Source organism: Sphaeramia orbicularis, chromosome 18 (genome assembly GCF_902148855.1).
Source record: "Sphaeramia orbicularis chromosome 18, fSphaOr1.1, whole genome shotgun sequence".
In the NCBI taxonomy this organism is placed as follows: Eukaryota; Metazoa; Chordata; class Actinopteri; order Kurtiformes; family Apogonidae; genus Sphaeramia; species Sphaeramia orbicularis.
In genome coordinates, this window is record NC_043974.1 from 34,624,580 (window position 1) to 34,650,969 (window position 26,390).

General features: G+C 34.5%; 1 protein-coding gene across 4 annotated transcripts in view; it reads left to right on the top strand.

The window, feature by feature from the left end:
- Nucleotides 1-8,641: 8,641 nt before the first annotated feature.
- elavl2 (ELAV like neuron-specific RNA binding protein 2) overlaps nt 8,642-26,390 on the top strand; it is a 61,446-nt gene continuing 43,697 nt past the window's right edge. Inside the window, exon 1 of one of the 4 annotated variants that reach the window (XM_030162684.1) lies at nt 8,642-9,107. The gene's annotated coding sequence lies outside the window, so the exon portion shown is untranslated. The remainder of the gene's footprint in view (nt 9,108-26,390) is intronic. The other 3 variants (XM_030162686.1, XM_030162685.1, XM_030162683.1) reach the window with 3 other exon arrangements.

Below are 26,390 nucleotides of genomic sequence, written 5' to 3' on the forward strand. Positions count from 1 at the left end.
CGTAGTTACCATGGAAACACCGTCATCTTCTACAACATTGATTCACCAGTAAAACCCACGGAATTGGATCAATGACAGTGGATGGAAACACTTGATTTGATGTTCAGTTAATGACAAATTTTGTTGAAAAAGTCATATTTTCTTCATTTTTGTCTGTGTCTGATATTATAACAATTAACTTTAATCTGAGCTTTTATGAACATCAACATGATCCGTGGATTAAATATTGGAAAATACCTGATTTTTATTGAAGAAAAACAAAATACAAAGGATAATATAATAAATAGTGATGAAACTGAAAGGTGAATGAGAGAGAAAAATTCATTTGGAAGCTGCCGTTAAAGTAACACGGGGTCTTTATGGGTTAAGACGCCAAAACCAATCTGTTTATTTTCCAATGAGAGAAATAATGATTAATTTGAAGTAATGAGTCTATTGTGAAAATGTAAGGAGTAGAGAAGACATATTTATGTTCAAATGTTTGGAATAAATGTAAAAACAGATACTTGAAAAGTCTTCTTAATAATGTGAAAATCCACTGGTAGATGTATTTATTTATTCTTTATTGAGATATAAGATGTCGTTTTCTGGTCAAAACGGCAGCAAAAAATACTTTCACACTGAAAACAAGTTCACGTTTAACCCATAAAGACCCAAACAACCACTGCCGACCAACATCATCTACCAATATAAAATGTTTAATAACTTTTGATCCATTAAAACTTATCAATACATGTAAATAATTGGTGTAAAATACATGTTATCATCTTTTCACAGTCATCAGATATGACCCATTTGGACATTCAGAGGCTCCGTAGTTACCATGGAAACACCGTCATCTTCTACAACATTGATTCACCAGTAAAACCCACGGAATTGGATCAATGACAGTGGATGGAAACACTTGATTTGATGTTCAGTTAATGACAAATTTTGTTGAAAAAGTCATATTTTCTTCATTTTTGTCTGTGTCTGATATTATAACAATTAACTTTAATCTGAGCTTTTATGAACATCAACATGATCCGTGGATTAAATATTGGAAAATACCTGATTTTTATTGAAGAAAAACAAAATACAAAGGATAATATAATAAATAGTGATGAAACTGAAAGGTGAATGAGAGAGAAAAATTCATTTGGAAGCTGCCGTTAAAGTAACACGGGGTCTTTATGGGTTAAGACGCCAAAACCAATCTGTTTATTTTCCAATGAGAGAAATAATGATTAATTTGAAGTAATGAGTCTATTGTGAAAATGTAAGGAGTAGAGAAGACATATTTATGTTCACATGTATGGAATAAATGTAAAAACAGATAGTTGAAAAGTCGTCTTAAACACATTTAGTTGTTGTATTTAATTAGTCAACTTTATTCTTAAGAAAGGACCAGTGACCTATATATTGTTTTTTTTTTTTTTTTTTTTTGTACAGATAATTAAACAGTAGTTTCCAGGTTAATGTCTGACTTCAGTGTGAAATACATACAGTCGCAGAAAAAATTATTAGACCACCCTTTTTTTCTTCAATTTCGTGTTCATTTTAATGCCTGGTACAACTAAAGGTACATTTGTTTGGACAAATATAATAATAACAACAAAAATAGCTCATAGTAGTTTAATTTCAGAGCTGATATCTGTCCATTTTCCATGTTTTCTTGATAAAAACCAAAATCACTTCAGTTCTTACATCAAGATCTATGGCATTGTACTGACAAAAACAGTGCTTTTAGGCATTCCATGTTTTCTGTTCTGTCTGTTTTAGTCACATGATACACACAGGAGTTAGTACTTGATTGCATAACCATTGTTTTTGATGACGTTTGATGGTCTAATAATTTTTTCCATGACTGAACTCTCATAACTGGAAGTACCTGCTAAACTATCAGTGATGAGTTACCCCAGTGTTTTTTAACCTTGGGGTCGGGAAATTTCTAGTAACTGATAAAAATAAAAATAAAAAAACTTACTAACAAAAAATATATGGTGAGTTGACAGAGACAATCCCAATCCATAAAAGACATGACAAACTGAAGCTGAAACTGAAGCACTGTGGTTCTGTTTATCTGTCAAATGTTCATTGTGGTCAGTTTCAGATGCTGCAGCTCTTTCATCATTTATAGTTTGAGTTCTTGTTTGTTCAGTATTAATTTGCAGTCTTGTAAACCCCTTAAACCCCCCATAGAACCTCTTAAAAAGAGCCCTGCTTTGGTTTTACCCCTTTTTTCTTGTTTTTTGTGCAGTTTGTTAGTTTCCCAACTTGCGACCCCCGTCCATGTTTTGTTGGATTTTGTTTTGGGGGAAATGTAACGGAAACTGTTGTAATATTCTGCCTGTTAATAAATGTTTTTTGCATTTATAGATCCACTGTAACCTGTAACTTGTAATGCCCATGAGAAGCTGAGACACTTAAAATGAACACTTATACTTCTTAATAAATTTCAGGTTCACATTTTTTATTGGATAGCTTGGAGATGTAAACATTGTCATAATGCAATTTTACTTTTTTCACTCTAAAACAGTGTTTTTCAACCTTGGAGTCACCTGGAATTCAAATGGGGTCGCCTGAAATTTCTAGTAACTGATAAAATTAAAAACTTACTAATAAAAACTATATGGTGGTACTGTTTATCTGTCAAATGTTCATTGTCGTCAGTTTCAGATGCTGCAGCTCTTTCATAATTCATAGTTTGAGTTTTGTTTGTTCAGTATTAATTGTCAGCCTTGGAAATCCAAGCTGGACTGACTGTACATATCCTGACCAAGGACAATCAAGTTCTCACTTTGTGCAGTAATCTACACCTGGCTTTTCTGCCTCCATCCATAATAATATACATTATATAGACTAAATGTCATCTAAAATTAATGTTTATTTGCAACATAGTATAATAAACTATTACATGATCCAAAAAAAAAAAAAAAAAAATTTAGCAGTCTCTGTTTTGAGTGTCTGGGGTCGCCAGAAATTTGTGATGTTAAAATGGGGTCACAAGCCAAAAAAGGTTGAGAACGACTGAGTTACCCCTTTTTAAGACTGCCATTATAACAGGGCGCCTAGGTGTCTTCATGTTTTCTTTGCGATAAAAGTGTCAGAAAATGTCTTTTTTTGCCAATTCTTTTGCACATTTGTTTTCAGGAGTAACTTAACTTTCAACTTTCTGGCCATTTATTACACTGGGTTACAAAAAAATGTTTTTTGCAAGTTGTCTAGGTTTTTTCAACTGAATTAGGACCATTTTGCACCGCTAAATCCAAAAATGACATCTGTTTTTCTCAATCAGGTCAGGGTTTTTTTGCTAATTTGATTTTGAAAAATTTGATCTTCTCACAAAATTGATTACATTTTTGTGACTTTATCAGTTGATTTTTTTTATATAGTTCTCACCCAAAATAGGTTTTAAGAGAAAAAAATCATTTTCCAACAGGATTCCTGTTAGGTACAATGGTGTATTCAGCGCAGATGTAGCAGAATACGTCAGGCTTATTTTTGCAACATCTTCTAGTCAAAGCCATTTCATTCACCTGTAATATTAAAAAAAACATTAATCATAAATTGGCAAAAGTAAAATCTTCAGAACTCGTTTATTGCATGAAATATGAAAGAATTTTGTATCATATGATGTGAAAATGCCCATAAATGTAAGCAAAAATGTTAAAAAGCCAATATGTAGCATAGTTCAGAAAGTTGACCTAACTGAGCAAAATTAATGTGATTTTTAGATTCAGCACACCAAAATTATCCTAAATCAGCTCAAAAAACTGAAACAATAAATTTGTTGTTGACCAGTGTTATCATTAGTATAAATAATAAATGCTTAAAACAGTGTGTTTTAGTAAAAAAGAAAAAAACAGACTAGAAGTTTTTAGCATATTTATGATCAGAAACAACTGTAAATGTCCATAATGAAACTGTTTGAGATTGCAGAAATAAACTTTCAACTATTTTACATCTACTCAAACATGCTTTTTGCTCTTGAACATTCAGTATCCATATTATGGCTTCATGTATTTTGTTATTTCCAGGCGTTTTATAGCCTGTGTGGAAGTTCCTTTCTACTTGTAATAGAGTCTCACTTTGCTGTCGTTAAGTGTTATATAGTGTCGGAAAGCTCCGGATCTCACCTTTCAGATGCCATTTGAATTTTGTGGATAGCATAAACAGTTCAGGAGATACAGTAACTTCAATGGTGTAAAGCGCAAAATGTAGCGCCGGTGAGATTGTAGTTGTTAAAGGGTTAAAGTTATTTTAAATGCAGATAAGTGAGATTTTTTTCATTTTCTGTTCATTAATTTCCAAATCTTTCTGACATTTTTATACAAGAAAATGAAAACAGGACTTGAACTTCTTATTCCGACACATTTTAAAGGCTGTTTCCTCGACTAAAGCTACTTTTTGTTTGTACAGTTACATGAATTTAATTTTTATTCAACAAGGACACAACATGTACGTTTTATATTTACATAAATTATGTCACGTGTACTTCTTACTTTACATGGACTTTTAAGAAACAACACAGAGACTAAAAGTACAACAAATGGGAGTGAAGACGAACAATAAACACATTTTCAGACGCAAACATGAATTGTATTTATTATGAAATGTGTATATATAAAGATGTTTCATGCTTTTTTTCATTAATTATTGAGGTTATATGGCGTACACAGGTGAGCGACGTTTGTAGATTTGTTGTGTAGGTGTTGGTGAAAGTGTGTGTGAATATAAATGTGTGTTCATGTTTTCATTGTTCAGTTTGATTAATTATTATTCATTGTACAACTGGATTTTGGTTCATATTTATCCTATTACGCTGAATGTTTCCTGTAACAAGATTATGAATGTAAAACCACATAGTTAGATTATTTACCAGAGCTAGAACAGAATAGAATAGAATAGAATAGAATAGAATAGAATAGAATAGAATAGAATAGAATAGACATCCTCACATGTAATCCACAATCACAAATATACAACATGTATGTACAGGTATAAACATAAAAGTCACATAGTAATTTCAAAAAAGTACCATATTTGTAAAAGTAAGATAAAATAAAAAGAGTGTACAATATAAACAAGATATAAACACAACAGAATGTATGTTTTTTTTTTAAATGCGAAGTCCTCAAAGTTATTTTAGTTTCTTTCTTTTTTTTTTTTTCTTTTTTTTTTTCTTTTACCTTTTTTCAGATTTTTTTTTTTTTTTTTTTGCCTTTCATAGAATAGAATAGAATAGATATCCAGTCCTGACACAACAGGGTACATGTTTTTATACAGTATGTATGTTTTTACTGTTATTATATGGTTCGATTTTGATTGACATTTGTCCCATTATGCAATATTATAACTGTAAAATACCCATGGTTTTGGGTTTTTATTTATTTATTTGTCAGAGCCTATTTTATCATGAGAGCCAGGAAAATAAAAGTTTTGGCTTTTTTATGTTTAATAATTGTCTTGATTGGGAATGCCATGATGTAACAGTTACATTTTACCGATATATATTGTATATATTTTTTTATTTTATGTTTTTGTGAAGTAAAACTGTGAAACTCATATCCCCTACAGAGGACAAAGATATAGAATAGAATAGAATAGAATAGAATAGAATAGAATAGAATAGAATCAACATCCTCATATATAAGCCATAATCATAACAATACAACAGTTATGTACAGGTTTATATATAAATATAAAAGTCATATAGTAAGGTCAAAAAAGAGTACCACATTTGTATTTTATTTTATTGTTATTGACTGATATTTATCCCATTATGTTATAGTATGGATGTAAAATCCTCATAATTTTTTTTATTTTATTTATTTATTTTTGCCACAGTCTATAGCCACCTGAGACCCAGTGAAAGTTTTGGCTTTTTTTTTTTTTCTTCTTTTTTTTTTAATCTTAAGTAATAATGATGAATTTTTCCACTTCCTTGGAAAAGAATAGAGTAGATTATCAACAAATCGAACAAAATAATCAACAAATCTAACAAAATGAACAAAATAATCAACAAACTGAACAAAATAATCATCAAAATGAGCAAAATAGTCAACAAAATGAAAAAAAAAATCAACAAAATGTGCAAAATAATCAACAAAATGTGCAAAATAACCAAATCGAACAAAGTAATCAACAAAATTAACAAAATAATCAACAAAATGAGCAAAACAATCAACAAATCGAACAAAATAATCGACAAAATGAACAAAATAATCAACAAATCGAACAAAAATGACCAAAAATCCTCAGTTTTCTTTCAACATTGAACACAGACTGTATGTTATTCATTCCCATGGGGTGCAACTGCTCACATAAAATCCACAATCACAAGTATGTAACGGTAAATGTAAGTTTACACTTCTTTTTTTTTTTTTTTGCCCCGGTGTATATCCACCTAAGACCCAGTAAGAGTTTTGGCTATTTTTTTTTTTTTTTTCATGTATTTTATATCTTAATAATGATGCATTTTCACCCTTCCTTGGAATAGAACAGAATAGAATATCAACAAAATGAACAAAATAATCAACAAATCAAACAAAATAATCAACAAATTGAACAAAATAATCAACAAAATGAGCGAAATAATCAACAAATCGAACAAAATAATCAACAAAATGTGCAAAATAATCAACAAAATGAACAAAATAACCAAATCAAACAAAATAATCAACAAATCAAACAAAGTAATCAACAAAATTAACAAAATAATCAACAAAATGAGCAAAATAGTCAACAAATCAAACAAAATAATCAACAAAATGAGTGAAATAATCAACAAATCGAACAAAATAATCAACAAAATGTGCAAAATAATCAACAAAATGAACAAAATAACCAAATCGAACAAAATAATCAACAAATCGAACAAAGTAATCAACAAAATGAACAAAATAATCAACAAAATTAACAAAATAATCAACAAAATGAGCGAAATAATCAACAAATCGAACAAAATAATCAACAAAATGAGCAAAATAATCAACAAATCGAGCAAAATAATCAACCAAATGTGCAAAATAATCAACCAAATGAACAAAATAACCAAATCGAACAAAATGATCACCAAATTGAACAAAGTAATCAACAAAATGAACAAAATAATCAACAAAATGAACAAAATAACCAGCAAATCGTACAAAATGATCAACAAAATGAGCGAAATAATCAACAAATCGAACAAAACAATCAACAAAATGAACAAAATAATCAGCAAATCGAACAAAATAATCAACAAAATGAGCAAAATAATCAACAAAGTTAACAAAATAATCAACAAAATGAGCGAAATAATCAACAAATCAAACAAAATAATCAACAAATCAAACAAAATAATCAACAAAATGAGCGAAATAATCAACAAATCGAACAAAATAATCAACCAAATGTGCAAAATAATCAACAAAATGAACAAAATAACCAAATCGAACAAAATGATCACCAAATTGAACAAAGTAATCAACAAAATGAACAAAATAATCAACAAAATGAACAAAATAACCAGCAAATCATACAAAATAATCAACAAAATGAGCGAAATAATCAACAAATCGAACAAAACAATCAACAAAATGAACAAAATAATCAGCAAATCGAACAAAATAATCAACAAAATGAGCGAAACAATCAACAAATCCAACAAAATAAACAAAATGAGCAAAATAATCAACAAAATGAACAAAATAATCAACAAAATGAGCGAAATAATCAACAAATCAAACAAAATAACCAACAAAATGAGCAAAATAATCAACAAATCGAACAAAAATGACCCAAATTCCTCAGTTTTCTTTCAACATTCAACATACACAGTGTGAATGACTCTCCTGCTGGAAGCCTCGGTTTCCCTTTCGCTTACGTCCATGTGAGTCTAACTGTTGCTCCACCCTCTGAGAGAAAGTCGCCAACAGACATAAGACATACATGGGATGGACTGACGCTGCCTCTACCCCCCTACCCCACCCCCACCCCCACCCCTGTAGTGTCTGCTGGGTGTTGCATTGTACTGACGCTGATCCACTATCACAGCAGAGGGGATTGAAAAGCATCCACAGGGGAGTGTACGTGATGCGTTTGCGTGCACCGTGTAGGTCGAGTGCTGACCGTTGACTGTAAGCGTGTGTGGCAGACAGTGGGAAGCATGGTATGATGCGTTCAAAGACCTCACTGTTACTGTACCGGAGCTGTCCGCGGTGCTGAAACAAAAGCTCTTGATAAATGGCGCAGCTGGGGTCGCAAAAATAGCGCTGATGGTGATGCGTTGATGATATTATTATAGTGTAGTTATTCTCATGTGTGTAATTGAATCCCCTAAACGCATCACAGTTAGAAAACAAAGACTTTTTTTTCCCGTTGTGGTGTAAAACATATTTAAGAGAGAGACTGGGAAAAAAACAAAAACAGAAAAAACCCTGAATTACTCTCAAGCCACGGTGTTATTCCCGCCTGCTCGTCTCGGCAAAGGCGATGTTTGACTTCAAATGCCATATTTAGGAAAAATGCTTGATCGCTTTGAGTGACTGGGCCGAGGACAAATGGCATGTTCTGATGTGGAGACGCGCGTCCGAGCCAATGGCATTGAAGAGGCTGCGTGTGCATAAGCGGTGGATGGAGCTGCTCTGGGTATACTTCCGCGTCCAATGCGTGTTCATGTGTAGGTTGAATGGATGAAACGAGAGAGAGAGCGGAGAGGTATAGGCACGCTGTGATACGGCCCTATATATTTGCCGGCAGGACTATCTTCCTTTTAAAGACAACCTCCTCCTTGCATTGGTTTCCACTCAGTGATGTCGCGTATTTGTGTGGCGCACCTGTAAAGAGCGAGACAGGCAGAAGCCGGCTTTTTTAATTATTTGATTCCTTTTATTTCTTCTGTTCTTTTTTCCTTTTTCCCTTTTTTTGTTTCATGCATTTGCTTGAAAGGAAATCATTTCTGTGTTTTTGATTTAATAAATATTTAATTTCCCTCATTTTATCTTGTTTGTGTTGGCTTTTTATGTTTCCAAGTTTGAACTAAGACAGAGCGGAATTCATCATTTTACGAGCTATTGGCCAGGTGTTTTCATTCAGAGATTGTTTGCCCTAAAGGACGTCCATAACTTTCATTTATAGAAACGGTAAGATATTTTTTTACACATTTGCTACATTCACCTGAAAGCATTTCAGAATCGTTCTCTTATTTGAAAAGCCTGTTCTTTTTTTTTCGGACAGTGAATGGAGCAGATCATGCATTCACTGGAGGAGATTTTTTTTTTTTTTTTTTTTTTTTTAATTGCATGTGAACGCGAATAGGACAGTCACCGTGATGCATTCATGTTTCCACTGACGAGTGATTTTTCAACTCTGAATTGCGGTGACTGTACTCACAGAATAAGGATAAGTAGGCTATATCCGAACATGTGGTCCTTTCCACATCTCACAGACTAATTTTCCGCTCTTGTGTGCAGGAATATCGGCTTATAAGGCGCATTAAAAAAAAAAAATGTGGGAGACTAGTCTTTTTTATTCAACGTAGGCTGTTTTAATAATATGCTGCAAATAATATACACAGTGCACTGTTTTTTTACAGTCTAGGTGGCATTTCTCATACAATAGTAGATGCTGTAGTGTGCACGGAAAGGGATTTTCAGTCTGATCTTTGAGGAAAAACTTGCTTTTTTGTGTGTGTGAATAGCCCATCTAAACGTAAATCTAACCAGATTTCATGTAAAAGTAAAAGAAACGGTTCTCAAAGCTGTAGTAATGTAGGTTAAGTGCAACCTGTGTGTTACTTGGAGTTGCTGGATGATATTAAGCTCTGCTGTCATAAGCGATTTCTGCATCTCTACTGTGAAACTATGGGGAAGTCTATATTCAGATATTTTAAAATCCACTCTTAATTTATGAGAATTCTCTTTTTTTTGTCCTTAGTATGAATTATACATAGCCTACAGTGTGTTTGTCTTGCAGGCAGAGGTTAGACTAGGGTCAGTAAAATGGAAAAATACAATATATTTCATAGATCGGGAGTAAATTGATTATATTTCCTGAAAGGGGAGGCCCTGTGGACTTAGGAAAGGGGTAGGCAGGCTCCGGATCATTTCAGGGCTGTGTTTCATTTGCAGTGACTTTTTTTTTTTTTTTTGCTGGAAATGATAGATACAACAAAGAGGAAAGTACACCTGCAGCAAATCAATGAATTAATAGTCTATTTCCGGGTTACAGACTGCGGGCTGCTCTGATTGGCTGAGCCTGTAATTAGTTTACTTAGGGTGGCCGCGCGCCGTCTCCGCCCCCTATTCTACTGCGGGAAGACTGCGACCTAAAGTTTGACTCCGACACTTTACATCGATAAATAACGCCGGTTCAACATCTCAAGGTAAGATACGACGAAAAGAATAGTATCGTCTCTCTCTCTATATATATGTAACTTATATTTCAAACTATTATCAGCGGTGCCGCTATTGTATGCCGCTAATGTATGCGCTAAAACGCTGTTAGCTAGCAAAGCCGCCGCGTCCGACATTTTGTTTCTCCTATAAACTCCATCTTTCGTCGCAGTTTTGCTTTTTCTTTCAAGCTAACTAGGGTGTAACATTTATAAACGACGAAAAAAAAGACGCACACACTATTTTGCGATAATTTAGCTCGTTGAATTTACTCATTTAAATGTATCTATTCAACCATAAAAAGGCGCAAATTAAAATAGCAAAAAATGCGCGCTGCTTGTTAGTGTGTCATAATTTAAGACCAGAGACGAAAAACTACGGCTTTTAAACATTTTCAGCCAGGCTGTAAGCGCAGGTAGTTGTTAAATGTTGGCGTTAAATTGAGGAGAAACGCCTTTCATTTGCAGTGTGTGTGTGTTGCGCAGTTAGCGCAGGTGACGCACATGATCAATTACACAGCGGCCATGTTGTGTCTAATTAGCAAAAGCATGGCCCACAGAGGCAAAGACTGCAGCAGATTACCTCATTTAAAACCCAATAACGTTTTAACTTCATAGGCTTATCTTTAAATGCATTTTCAGGTGTGCAGCCAAAAAGTCAGGTGTATTTTATGTAGGTTTTCTATTTAATTATTCTATTAACAAATTATAATGAGTCCTTAGTGTACAATGACTGGAAATGTTGCAATTGAAGGTGTTAATTAATCCAAAAACATCACTCTTTGTTTAATTTAACTCATAATAGTCCCAAAAGTGAATGGTGGCTATGTTTAAACACTGATAATAATCTAAGTGATCTGTAGTTTTAAAAGTCAATTTTTTAAATTTCTTTTTACTTATTATGTTTGTATCTGGCCTTGAAGTGGCAGCAGTCTGAGTTATAGCTGGCAGTAGTCTGTGGTGAGTGATGATCAGCTGGTAGGACATGAAAAGATGACATATCTGTGAGCCAACAGCTAAAAGCTGGACCAGTTATTTTAGCAGGAGGCTGCCAAAACACAGGACATCTGGGTCCTCGGGCGGAGGGGGAAACCCAGAAAAAACAAGTAGAAATGTCTGAAGGTTTGAAGGTGTGGTTTCTCGAACAGCAGAGACCCTTAGCGTGTCTCAGACTAGACCGAATTCAAACCTGTTAAAGTAAATCCTAAGCGATACATGTTTAATACAGTTGAAGAGAAAAATGCGTTTTTTTTTTTTTTGCAAGTCTCTGATTAAACATTAAAATACATATATATATATATATATATATATATATATATATATATATATATATATATATATATATATATATACACACACACACACACACACACACACACACACACACACACAGACAGACAGACAGATAGACGCTCCTTTGTTTTTGGCATTTCATTTCAAGCAGCAGTAATATTTATAGTTTTGGCAATGGTTTCAGTGATGCAAACAATTATTGGCTCTAAATTTGATATATCTGCCAGCTCTCACATTTTCAGTTTTAATGTGCATATATATACATATAGGACAGAATACTATGTTCTATTTATACATGTGCTGCTTTTACGCATTTTTCATGTTGGTCTTTATGCAACTTGGACAACATGAGCAGCCTCTGTGCTGGAGAAAGGGAGAGCAGAGAAGAGTGGTTGTCTTTATGTATTATTGAGGCCTCTCGTTTGCCTCCTTAAATAAAGGCTGCTGACAGTGACTAAAATGCAGGACAGTCGGTGAACTTCCAAAGGCCACGTCACTGCTCCACGCAGCAGTGTTTTCTACCCTTACAACTGGGCTAGCATGCAGTGGGTGGCTTCAGCAGGAAAGAAAAAACAATTTTGTCCCCTTTGTCCTCCTTAAGTATCCTTCCCATCCCCCTATCTCCTTTGTTGCCTCTGCAGTGGAGATCTGGTCTGAGATCAGTGGCTGAACAGGAGGTTTTACTGGGTCTGTATGGTGCATCGGCCACAGGGTGGCCCTCCTCTGCATGTGGAGGTCATTACTACACAATAGCAATGCAGTGTCCGTGAACCTGGATGGTTCCAGCTCATATAAACCCATGTACAGCTACAGAAACAGTGTTCTCATATAACTTATTTAAATGAGAAACTAGACAAAATCATTTCAGATTTCTCAAGTGTTAAATAATTGACATGGAAGTAATGGAAAGTTTTAAAATTATGAAATGAAAGAAACTGATGTTAAGAGCATTTCACAAGTAATGACATGTTAGACTTAACAGGAGCAGCAAGCCTGCAAAAAAGTGCCTCTGGTCAGAATCATAGAACAAGTCAGTATTGATGAACATATGTTGCAGTCTCTTGAGCAATAAACCAACCAACTGAATTTCGTTAGAGGCAGACTGTAGTGAATATATTTTTTTTCCTGGTTTCTATTAACATCGCTGGATTATTCCTTTTTTCCAAAGGCACTGGTGAGAAATCGTGCACTTGTGCTTTGGAGGCAAGCTGCCAATTATAACTCTGAATTGCATCACTTTTCAGTTTTATTCTGACTGACTCCGACTGGCATGAGGGAGCTGCTGCATTACTATTCTGCTCTCAACCTGTAGACTGGAGCTTGGTGCCTTTAGACAAACTTTATGAAGCACAATGACAGTGCATGCATGTTGACACTTCATTTCTGATTCCTAAAAGTTTGTCTGAAAACAAAATCAATATGATGGTAGGAAAGTGAGAGGAAAAGAACTGTTTACCTGCTAAACAGTGTTCCTTTAGTAGAAACAATACTAGTACTGCAGCCTCAGGTTTAATATGGAACTGAACATGACTTTTTCATCAATTATCTTTACCATATGGACACATTTCACTTAATTTGATCTAGGAAGTGCTATGAAAAGGCTATAACAGTCTTTAGTGTCAATTGCAGTATTGCTGTGACTGACCCCAGTGCGTAAACATTTCAAAACAAATCTGTGCACAGTGTGTTAAAGTAAAGGTGTTAATATTTCCTGGGCTCATGACCTGATTTAATGTCACCTTGCGTCTCTTAGCTAAGAAATTTTCCCCTGTAGTTCTTTTTTCTAGTATTAAATTGCAAACGCTCGCATTTAACATTACATTCACTGATGTGTGCTCTGTAATGCAGATACAGCGCACTGTTTTCTGATCAGAATCCAAGTTTGTTTTTTTTGTTTTTTTACATCAACTCATCTTGTATCGTTTGCCTTTGCTTTGTACACCTCACTGTGTGGGTAGACCAGTCACATCTGTGTTTTCTACTGGGATATTTTGGACTGTTACTTGTGGGCTTTTAGTTTTCAAGGACAGGCCGTGCATGTCAGTGTGTGCACTCTGTGGAGTTCTTCACTCTGCAGCTTGTCACGCATACTTGGTCAATTTAATCCTCTGAGGAGCGAGTAGCAGAGATTCGTGCCATCTCACTTTAAGTGCTCAGTGTCACATCAGTACATGCTGATCTCACTGTTGGCTTCAGGTTCCTCTGTTTAAGAAGTTCTACAGGAAGGCAAGTCAGGAGCTGCAGTATTGAATCATCCTGTGTCGTGATCCTATTAAGTGTCTTAAAGTTGTGGTGTATTGCTGAAATTTATTAAAAGATTGAACCAGATTCCTTCAGAAGTGAAAAATAAATAAATCTGTGTCATTTGTAGGGTAATGGCAGCAGTATTATAGTCGGTATAAATGCTGCCAAATGACGGTCCTTTTGAAACTTTACTTGGCTTTACTGCCAACTTAATGTTGAGCTGGCCATGCTGAACTCAGTGCTATCCTGTTATATCATATAAATGAAAGATTTAATTCAATACGTGCCATGTATTGCATTCATTAGATTGCTTGATGGCATTCACTGAAGCAGCTGTTAATTGAAAATGTATTCGAAGGATAAACCCCTTGAGATGAGCCATCTCATTTCAAGGGGTTCTTAACATAAATACAGATAATGCAGAACAGAAAAGACGGCAACATGAATTCACATACCTAGAGCAGAAAATAAAAACGTTGTCAGGGGCCAAACCACACCTGTGTGGCGTTGATAAAATACCTCCAACCTGAACAGTACATGCAGGTTTTTCAGAGGCCTCAGGTGATGTTCATTCCCCTAATTTGTTTGTGGATTAGGTGTGTGTGTGTGTGGGGGTGTCCTCATGCATGAACGTCACCTCAATTAAGAAGAGATCATTTCATAGTTTTAGGATAAACAAGAAAAAAAGTAGCATAGATGCAGTATGACATCCAACATCTACTACTGTATCATAAGGTTTGGTTAGAGCTGGGTAGTGTATTGAATTAACTCAATTAATCAATGTTTTGCTTTCTTAAAATCAGTAAACGTGCCTAAATTGAAAAATGGAGGTTTTTCTGGAGCTCATTCTTAATGAAATTGCAAAATGCAACCTGTTTTAATATATTAACTGTGTGTAGGTTTAATGTGGAAGAATATTTTATAGTCATGTTTTGTCTTCACTTCTAACACCCATAACATTGATAAAAATTTCCTTAATTCCATGGTCGTATCGCTCAGCCCTAGTTTTTGTTTTCATTTAATTTGTGTCAGATTGTGCCCAAATGATACAGTTAAAATGTTAAATCTACCTATATGTGTTAACATGCACCTATATATTTACAATAAAGTATTTCTATACTACAAGTATGAAAGATCAAGTAGTCTGAAGAGCACAAAAAGGAAATCGATTAAATGTAGTTAAACTGAGCTAATGGGTCGAAGAAAAGTGGACAGTTTGCCTTATTCAGATGTAGCTGAAAAGTAAAATATCTTCAGAAGTTTTGGGAAAAATTAAACAGATGTGCAGCATGTCATAAACCTGTAGAAAAGGGTGACAACAATATGAATACCTCAAAAATATATATATTATTAACTGACTGTGAATGTAAGCCATAACCTTTTATCTACTTTCATCTATTGTCAGACTCCATCTAGAGTCAAGCTCATGTGTATTAACATTATTTCTTATGTTACAAAACCATAAATGTGAGTTTTTTTGCCCTTGCACCTGAGTCACTCATCATTATGTTTAAATACAAGACCTACTCTTGTACAGGACCATAGATTTATACTTAATTTTAACCTCAGATATCAGTTATTGCCTTAGATTCACCTGCAGTGCTTTATTTTGATGTAAAATGGTATCGGAGATCCTTTTAGTGTCTGAATACATGTAGACAGTTGGAAACGTGGAGTAGAATAGGATTAATCTCTGCAAGCTTTTTTCCAGTTCAGGTTCTTGAGTGGAAGTTTAGGATTGATACGTCAAGATTTGGAGACGTCATGTTGGTGTCAGTTTGACAAAAGCAGAAGATTTCAGTGTAAAAATCCCCATCAGGTTGAGACCGGGTTCCACATCAGATGATTTACAGCTGTACTGCAGAGTTGATCAACTGTGAAATTATGTTTCCAAACACCCACTCAAAGTTACTTTTCCACATAATTAATTAGCACAATCTATGAAACGGAGACGGTACTGCTGGCTTCACAGGTTGAGGGATGATGATGCATAGATATAGACCTGAATAGAAATGAAAATGATGTTTTGATTGGTGCAATTTTCTGCCCCTATTTTGTCTGAAGTGTCAGTGTGAATCTTAAGGTTTTAACTATTGATTATTTGAGGGAAAAATGATCTTATTGTGTACGTTTCGTCTGTAGAAGTAGCATTTTTTACACTTTAAAACGTCTTACATGGCTTTTGTGTACACCTTATGCATGGAATCGGCTGCAGAAAGAATAGAAACAGTTAAATCCAGACTGAGATTTCTTGAGGCAGACTTCATAACTTGCACTTGTTTTTCTTTATCTACTTTTCAATGTTTTTATTACTAATTGTTGAAGATTCAAGACCTTTATTTGACCCTAAGTTATGTTGCCATAAACTTGTTGGCTGTATCGTTTAAATGTCTGTTAAATGTGCAAACTGCAAAGAAAATAATGTTAGTCTACTCAGTTCCAACCCGACAATTTATATTGAAATTGGGAACCAGTAACTTTGCAGCCCCTGGTGAGAAATGACTTGAAATATTGTGAATCAAGGCATTGGAGTAAAAAACAATACATTTTCCTAAATTCTAGCAATCACAAATTTTTGCCAGTATGGTTGTGAAATGGGCATTAAATTCAGTTCTAAGTAGTCTTAAAAAGTTTAAAATATAACTTGTAGAAACCTGAAGGAACCCTGTAGATAAAGATTAATAAATACATAAAATTAACCTTTTTTTTTTGCAGAAGGCTAATGAGAACATAAATAGCAGATTAACAGATGACAACAGCAATTAGTTGCATTAGTGTTTATAATTTTAGTATGCTATAATTTTTAGGGGCTTTTCTTCCCCTTGGGAGACAGCAGTGGGATGTCAGTGTACCAGTAACCAGGGTTCCTGTGGGTCTTAAAAAGTCTTGCAAGTCTTGAATTTCCAAATCTGCATTTAATGCTTTAAAGACTTTAAAAGGCATTAAATTTTATATGGTACATCTCCAGTTATGTTGCCATAAATGTGTCTATTAAATGTCCAAACTGCAAAGAAAGTAACATTTGTCGACTCAGTTCCACCTGTTCCAACCTGACTTATAATAAAATTAGGAACTAATTATTGCTAACTTCGCAGGCCCAGGTGAGAAAGTACTTGGAATAGTGGGAATCAAGACATTGGAGTAAATAAATACATTTTCGTAAATTCTAGGAGTAATGCATTTTTGCCAGTATGGCTGTGAAATGGGCATTAAATTCTGTCCTAAAAAGTCTTAAATGTATCTTGTATAAACCTGTAGGAGCCCTGTAGATAAAGGTTAATAAATGCATAAAAATAAGCTTTGTTTTAGACGGCTAATTGAGAATGTAATTGGTAGATTAACAGATAACAACAGTAATTAGCTGCATTAGTGTTTGTAATTTAAGTGAAGTATTGTATTGACTCAACATTTTTATACTATAATTTGGAGGAGCTTTTCTTCCCCTTGTGAGACAGCAGTGGGATGTCAGTGTACCAGTAACCAGGGTTCCCGCAGGGTCTGTAAAAGTCTGCATGTAATGCCTTAAAAAAGTCTTTAAAAAGTATTCAGTTTGATATGGTAAGTCTTAAGTTATGTTGCCTTAAATGTGTCTGAGAAATGTCCAAGCTGCAAAGAAAGTTATGTTAGTCTACTCAGTTCCAACCCAACAATTTTTGTTGAAATTAGGAACCAATTATCGTTAATTTTACAGCCCCCAGTTAGAAATGACTCAGAACAGTAGGAATCAAGGCATTCGAGTAAATTAATACATTTTGCTAAATTCTAGGAGTTACATTTTTTTTTGCCAGTGTCACTGTGAAATGGGCTTTAAATTCTGTTCTAAGTTGTCTTTAATATGTATCTTGTAGAAATTTGAAGCAACACTCTAGATAAAGGTTATTAAATACATAAAAATGACCTTTGTTACAGACGGCTAATTGAGAACATAATTGGTAGATTAACAGATAACAACAGTAATTGGATGCATTAGTGTTTGTAATTTTAGCGAAGTATTGTATTTAGTCGATGTGTTCGTAGTATAGTTTTTAGGGGCTTTTGTTCCCCTTTTGAGATGGCAGTGGAACGTCAGTGTACCAGTAACCAGGGTTCCCACAGGGTCTTAAAAAGTGTGCATTTAATGCCTTAAAAAAGTCTTTAAAAAGTGTTAAATTTGATATGGTAGGTCTTAAGTTATGTTGCCTTAAATGTGTCTAGGAAATGTTAAAGCTGCAAAGAAAGTTATGTTTGTCTACTCAGTTCCAACCTGACAATTTTTGTTGAAATTAGGAACCAATTATTGCTAATTTTACAGCCCCAGGTTAGAAATGACTCAGAACAGTAGGAATCAAGGCATTGGAGTAAATTAATACATTTTGCTAAATTCTAGGAGTTACAGTTTTTTTTGCCAGTGTCACTGTGAAATGGGATTTAAATTCTGTTCTAAGTTGTCTTTAATATGTATGTTGTAGAAATTTGAAGGAACCCTCTAGATAAATGTTATTAAATACATAAAAATGACCTTTGTTATGGATGGCTAATTGAGAACATAATTGGTAGATTAACAGATAACAACAGTTTGTAGATGCATTAGTGTTTGTAATTTTAGTGAAGTATTGTATTGAGTCAATGTGTTCGTAGTATAGTTTTTAGGGGCTTTTCTTCCCCTTGTGAGACAGCAGTGGGATGTCAGTGTACCAGTAACCAGGGTTCCCACAGGGTCTTAAAAAGTCTGCATTTAATACCTTAAAAAAGTCTTTAAAAAGCATTAAATTTGATATGGTAGGTCTTAAGTTATGTTGCCTTAAATGTGTCTAGGAAATGTCCAAGCTGCAAAGAAAGTTATGTTCGTCTACTCAATTCCAACCTGACAATTTTTGTTGAAATTAGGAACCAATTATCCCTAATTTTACAGCCCCAGGTTAGAAATGACACAGAACAGTAGGAATCAAGGCATTGGAGTAAATTAATACTTTTTGCTAAATTCTAGGAGTTAGACATTTTTGCCAGTGTGGCTGAGAAATGGGCATTAAATTCTGTTCTAAGTCGTCTTTAAAATGTATGTTGTAGAAATTTGAAGGAACCCTCTAGATAAAGGTTATTAAATACATAAAAATGACCTATGTTACAGATGGCTAATTGAGAACATAATTGGTAGATTAACAGATAACAGTAATTAAATGCATCAGTGTTTGTAATTTAAGTGAAGTATTGTATTGACTCAACATTTTTATACTATAATTTGTAGGGGCTTTTCTTCCCCTTGTGAGACGGCAGTGGAATGTCAGTGTACCAGTAACCAGGGTTCCCACAGGGTCTTAAAAAGTCTGCATTTAATGCCTTAAAAAAAGTCCTTAAAAAGTATTCAATTTGATATGGTAGGTCTTAAGTTATGTTGCCTTAAATATGTCTGAGAAATGTCCAAGCTGCAAAGAAAGTTATGTTCATCTACTCAGTTCCAACCTGACAATTTTTGTTGAAATTAGGAACCAATTATCACTAATTTTACAGCCCCCAGTTAGAAATGACTCAGAACAGTAGGAATCAAGGCATTGGAGTAAATTAATACATTTTGCTAAATTCTAGGAGTTAGACATTTTTGCCAGTGTGGCTGAGAAATGGGCATTAAATTCTGTTCTAATGTGGTCTTTAAAATGTATCTTGTAGAAATTTGAAGGTACCCTCTAGATAAAGGTTATTAAATACATAAAAATGACCTTTGACATTTGTTATAGACGGCTTATTGAGACCGTAATTGGTAGATTAACAGATAACAGTAATTAGATGCATTAGAGTTTGTAATTTCAGTGAAATATTGTATTGAGTCGATGTGTTTGTAGTATAGTTTTTAGGGGCTTTTCTTCCCCTCGTGAGACAGCAGTGGGATGTCAGTCTACCACTACACTTTAATGAGTCCTTAAAAGCAGCCTACGCAACGGGGTAAGGTTGAGGAGGTGGAAGGGTTCGTCTTAACAGTGATGGGAAAACAAAAAAAGAATGTGGTGTTTTTAATCTGGGGCTGGTTTCTGCTGAAAACGGTGAGTGGAGGCCTCCAGGGGAACAGGACGCTGTGCACTCACATGCCTGCACTAAGAGCACACATTGGCTGCACACACTGAAAGCCTCGACTGAAATTTTTTGGGGAGAGGCGCCGTGCCAAGCTTCCTCTTCCAAGTGTTTATCTAATGAAATATTTCTGCCTTGTGGCACCATCTCAAGCGGGACAATAGCCAATGTTTGTGCTTTGTACTTAGAATAAAAGGTGAAACATATGCAAATGGAGATTGAAGTAAGTCATTTTCTTCAACAACAATATGTTCTCTTGTGGCCTGTGTTTCTGTGTTAGCATCCACCAACGTGGGGGAGGCTGTTTGTGGCGCTGACGACTGCCTCACAATTGTGATTAATGGCAAATTAAAATTGTGGCTGAATTTCAGGAAGGTTTTTAAGACGCCTTTCTCATAGCCCTTAACCACGTTGCCAGTTAAGTAAAAAGGAACCCAAAAATCGGTGCTTATTTTCCGTTAGCTCTTTGTGGTTTATATTTTAAGAAACCTAACAGATGGATGAAGCAGCAGGAAGGTTAAGTTGACAACCTGACAAAGTTCAAGCCCCTGTTTGTGCATGAGTGGAAAGCTCTATTTATTTTTATTTTTTTTATTTATTTATTTTTTTTTAATGTCGGTTGCATTTAATTTGTAACACTTCAGCAGATGTTGAACAGTGTAAATCTTGTTTGATATTGTGCAATAACTGTTCCAGATCCAAACCTTTTGTGGAAAAGCCCCCACTACGATGTGTTTACACAGGTAGCTGGTTTTATTTTTAGTGCAGTAGATTGTCTACATCCATTATGTCCAAATAATAATAAGGCTTTTTGCTTTGACATGATCGGCCAAATTATGTGCATCAGTGAAAATGTCAAGAGCAGTGTCAAATGTAGATGAGCATTTATTTATTAGCGCCACTGTGACTCCTGACTGTAACCTAACTATGTGAAATATGAGCTATTTAAAGGTCAGGCAACAGGACATGTAATGTGGACCAGAATACTGACAGTTTTCTGGAATGCATGTGATATTTCGCGTGCATGTCTGAGCTGAATGGCTGTTTCTATTTTTGCTGGTGTTATGTAGGCAGTGGGTTTTGACCTTGATTTAGGGACATGCGAGGGAATCCAATGAATCATGTATTTGCTCTCATGTACTGCAACTTGGGTACTTTTAACAGTAAATCTAAAAATAGTTACTGGCAGGAATGGATGTATAGCATGAGAAAAGAAGATTGTTATGGACACTACACATGCATTTGACTAATTTGTGTGGACTTTAGTACGACACCATCACCGGAATTGTGCTTCATATAAAGAAAAAACCTGAATATTATAATTGCACAATGGAAATCACATTTAATTCTTGTGCTCTAGTATTATAATGCAGATTTATTTATTTAGATTAAATTATATGCACTCCTGAATAAGTAGTTCAGTTTGATTTGCATTATAAAGTCATCCTGCTCTGTACCAAACAGATCACCATCATTTATCATCTATGAAACTACCCAGACAAATGAATGTCATTAGAAATAGTCTTCTATAGTTTATTTAAAACAAAACTTGGAATTTCTCTACCACAGTCAGGCAAATGGGTAAAAGTTCTAAATGATTTAATGTATTTATAATGTTTGCTTTTTTAATAAGCAAAGATATGATAAATGCAGTCCTGGTCAGGTTTTATAAGTCGAAGCATAAACGGTGTCTGTTGAAGGTTATGTCTGTTTTTCATACATGCATTGAAGAAATCTGCCGGTGTTTCTACATAAGGTTTCTCATTTGCTGCTTGTTTGCAAACATGTCAGTGATTGGGGTGTCATGTTGCTGTTGTTGTTGTGAAGAGGTTTTTGCACAACTTTGGTGGCTTATTTCACCCTGGACTTGGATATGACGACTGTGATTCTGACGCAACAAATAGACCAGAATGTGACTTTTTTTTTTTTTTTTTTTGTCTGGGCTTTGGAAATAAGGCCAAACCAGAGCTGCAGCAATTATTCAACTAACCCAATAGTTTTCAGCAATTTTGTCAAGGCATTGTCTGACTGGAGATTCTTAAAGCTGACTATATTCCCGTTTTGTTTTCCTTTTTACAGGAGTAAATTTAATATCTCTGACTTTTGGAGCAAAGGAGGCATTTGAGAAGGTTATCTTTAGGCTTGGGGAAACATGTTGTCCTACCATTTTCTGATGTTTTAGAGACTGAACAATCTGTAAATGACAAAAGAATTAGAAGATTGTAGTTTAAATGATGAGCAGAAAAATGATCATCTATTAATGACATGAGTTGGGTGCATTAACTAAATCTGACACTATTTGTGTTTTAGAAGATAATTTTTTCTCTTCTAACATAATTATGGTTGTAAGAAAATATCGGTCCCGCAATATATCACGATATTTCATTTCACAATACTGTATGGATATTAAAAAGTACTGTCAATATTTTCAGGTATTTATTCAAATGCAAACATGGCAGAGGTTCTTTTTTTTCCCTTTTTTTTATCAAGCATTTCTATACTACAAAAGCAGTATTGTGATATTGCAGATCATGCATGTAGTTTTTTAAAAACTGATTTAACAAACCTGTTATTTCAAGCATCCTAAAAGCACTTTGTACTGTCTGAAACAGGCAGATGTGAGCTCCTTTGTTGGGATTGCGTTAAAATAATGTTTTGATGTTGGATGATTCAGGGACTGTACGCAATGCATTCTTTTCACAACTAATAGAATATGAACATTTGAGCAGGATTTTAAACAGTAATGTCTATAAAACATAATTTTAATTATGTATTAAATTTTTTTGCGCATGTTTTGTACAGGTTCAAACTTTATTTATCCAAATTCTGCACTTTAAAGTAGCGTATGCCTTTCATCACAACTTTTTTTTTTTTTTCAGATTAGTTAAACCACAGTGATATCCTAATTATCACTAATCCATTTGTCTTTCTGTGCTTATGCACCTGAATCACTTCCCTCACGGTGAACAACTTCAAAGATGATTCCATCATAAACACAGTCTGCTTGTTTACATAACAAACCAAAACGTCACTGGGGCCTTTTCAGAAATTTTGTCATGAAGTGCATTGTGGGAATGGGAATTCCACGCAGCAGCAATTTCACTGTCTCTTGGTGAGTGCTGAACCCAAATGTGGCCTTTACCCCCATCCATCGACTATACTCATTCTATGAAACATCCCTGGTGGACTGTATAATTTTATGTTGTATGTCTTTTAAAAGAAGAAACAAAATGAACAAATCGTCGGCTTGTCAACAGTATCGTGATTAACTGCGATATATCGTATCTGCATTTCGTTACCCTGTATTTATACTGAGTAATGACAATAAAGTTGAATCTAATCTAATCATGATACTAGTATTTTGATTTTTATTGTATCGCCAGATTCTTGCAAATCCACACCTTAAACATTATTCTACCATCAGTAACATATAAGTAAGGCTCCTTTCTCCTCAGTAGTGTAGAAAATGTAACCAATATGTTGTTATTATTATTTGTGACAGTTAAACATTAGAGGTTATATAGAGAATATAACCTTCAACTTGGAGGAGCATTTGTCCGTTAACTTTGTCTTTTTAGAAGCTGTTCATCTTGTAAATTTCTACAAATTAGGGATGCACAGAAGTATCAGCCTTGCTGACGTTTCCACAGTCATTAAAACAACGCTGCACCAGTGGCAGATGTTTATCTGTTATATTAAAAGTTCCATCATAACATTGTGTAATTAAATTTATGCTTGTTGAAAGATAGTGGAAAAATGACTAAAAGGCTATTAAACTAAATATGAGGATTAATTTGTTTCTTTGTGACAAAAGGGGGAATAAGTACCAAGAAAACCAAATAAACAGAAAATAACAATCAGTGGAATAAGTATTGGCTGCTTTAACCACTAACTTGATGATTGTGCATCTTTAACTTAAATATTACTTTGTCATTTTTCATAATAGTAATACTAATAATAATAATACATTTGTACAATGCAGTTTCTTTACAGTTTGGACCACATAAGTGTGGTTAGAGCCTTCCAAGCAGAACCATAACTGAATATCTATTTAAATTATTAGTTATTTTAGTTTTGTCAGCCATTACAGTGGACTGTAATTACACACAGCACACCCACGTACTTCACACTTGGATAAGCTCAGGATATTATTTTCTCTTCATGTATCAGATCATGTGCATTAATGTACATGATACACAATCCCTGGCTTTATCTAACTTACAGCTGAATTGTAAGAAGCTTGTTAAAAATACTAAAATGAATAACCTCAACTAATGCAGTTTAGTCAAGGTTCAAAATACAGAAATCTTAATGCTTTTGTGTGGAAAAACCTTCACTATGCTTTTTATTCACATGGAGATACATTTACAGTTAGACATCTGACGAGTCCAGAACAGATTTTTATTTATTTATTTTCCTGAAACACTTAAGTCTCTTCTGTGGGCTTTATGGGTAAAGAAGGCAGTGGTGCTCTAAATGTTTGAGACATGGTTGAGTACAGCGAGTTAAACACATCCACCATGCTCCCACTCAGAAGTATTGATTACAGGTTTTGTCATACCTGTCCATCTGGTTGTTGAAAAGCGGCTTTGATCTGCTGAGCAAAGAAAATCTGGTTGCATTTAGTTGTGGCAAGTTGACATTTTAAAGATTAAGACCTACGGGGTAAATGTTATAAATAGGAAGCAAAATGTTTAGTGCTATGTGCTGTATTTATTAAACAGCTGTAAAATGTTTCAGCCTTGAAATGCTCTGCAGTCGGTACGGGTGTGTATCGGCAAGAATCTGGCGATATGATACAAATCACAATACGATGTATTGCCATACTGTTAACAAGGTGATATGTTTTCATTTATTTTCCTTTTTTAGAAGATTATTTTTTGGAAAATTTCAAATTACACCACAAATATGCACAAATACTAAACACATTTTTGTTTGATCAGAACAGGATTTAATACTCAGTGTTTCTGCTGGTAAGGTTTGCCGCCACACCAGACATTTGATACTAAAAAAAAAAAAAAAGAATAATAGGCTTACACATTAGGCTATGCATATTAAAGTCTTGAATTTAAAATTTTATGGTTTTACAACACAGTGGTTGCAGTGGTAGTGTCTTCCATCTCTATCGGTTGGTTCTGCTGCCTGTCTCTACTGAATCAACTGCCCATTTGCGCATGCACCATGATAACTCTTCTTAGACAAACGGACTGAAATGCGTTGCCAGAGATGTTCCGAATTATTCTGTGCTGGAGATGACTGTCACTGGAGACTGATCTCATGAAATCACGTTTGTATGTCATGCCAGTGCCAGTTCTTATGGCATTTGGCATGCTATATGTACGTATTTTGGACCTTTCATGCGTTACTCAATGTCCTTGGTAACTGTTCGGTGTCCTTGAGTGCCAAGAAAGGCCCCTATAAGTAAAATGTATTATTATGTGGTCGTGTGTTAATTTATGGCAAGATCGCCGGTTCACATTACCCTAACCCTCGGTGCGTGGTATTTGATGTGGCATGAACATACTAGGGTTGTAACAATGTCATGGTGTTACGATGAATCACAGTTTTAAACATCAATGTTGCCAAAAACTGTCTCATAAAGTACAGTAGATTAAGAGCGGAACCAAAGACACATGCTTCTTGCACGGAACGAAAGCAGTGTTAAACAAGCGCTACATTCAACATTCCACGAGTGAAAATGGCAGAGAAGGAACAAGCTGACCGTCTATCAGCTTTTACGTTAAGATATGACGAAGTGAACAGCGAATTTCACACAGCAAAGTTTCACTATGGGGGGCGGATGTATTTCTGAGTTGTCGTGACTAGGGGTGTTTGAAAATATCGGTTCTGCAATATTTCACGGTATTTCATTTCATATCGATATTAAAAAGTACTGTATCGATATTTTTAGGTATTTATTCCAATGCAGATATTGTGGAGGTTCATTTTAGTTTTTTTGTTTTGCTTTGTTTATATCTTATTTATTATTATGTAACACTGTTTTATTAAATAATGGTCATTTGAAGCATCCTAAAAGCCCATTTTACTGTCTGAGAGGCAGATGGTAGTTCCTTTGTTGGGATTGCACAAAAATAATGTTCTGATGTTAGTTCTGAACTAATTGAATATGAACATTTGAACAGGATCTTAAACTGTAATGTCTGTAAAACATAATTTTAGTTGGAGCGCAGGAAAGTTTTGTGATATAGCATTAGATCCTGTTCTGATCAAATAAAAATGTATTTAGTATTTGTGTATATTTCTGGTGTAATTCAATTCTTCCAGGAAATATTCCTTTAAAAAAAAAGAAACAAACAAAAAATTGCCTTTTTTTTCTTTTTAACACTATCATGATATATCGTGATATTTCGTATTGTGATTTGTATAGCATCGCCAGATTCTTGCCGATACACAACTCTAGTCTTGACCGTAAATATATTTTCAATTCGAGCTC